The sequence below is a fragment of the Penaeus monodon genome, chromosome 27, assembly GCF_015228065.2.
Source record: "Penaeus monodon isolate SGIC_2016 chromosome 27, NSTDA_Pmon_1, whole genome shotgun sequence".
Taxonomy (NCBI): Eukaryota; Metazoa; Arthropoda; class Malacostraca; order Decapoda; family Penaeidae; genus Penaeus; species Penaeus monodon.
The window spans coordinates 32,573,234-32,573,580 of record NC_051412.1 but is presented as its reverse complement, the minus strand read 5'-3'; positions in this window follow the sequence as shown (position 1 = coordinate 32,573,580).

Below are 347 nucleotides of genomic sequence, written 5' to 3'. Positions count from 1 at the left end.
AACAAAATAACGAAAAAAAAAGAAAACAATAAAACACCATAGAAAAAAATAACAGAAAAAAATATGAACAGACCAATCCGAAACAAGAAAACAAACAACCAAGAACAAACCAGGAACAAGCAATACCAGAACAACATAAAAATCAGACAAATCAAGCCATCACCACGAGACGCGACATTTGGCATCAAGAAAAGGAAGAGCGGAGGTTGTACAATAAAAAAGGATCACGTTATCTACGGATCTATGGCCGATAGATGACGCCATATGTCAGATACCGATCAATGTGTCTTACGAAACGAAAGATGATGGAGGAAGATGCTAATAATTAAGCTACGGATCTGCGGCGC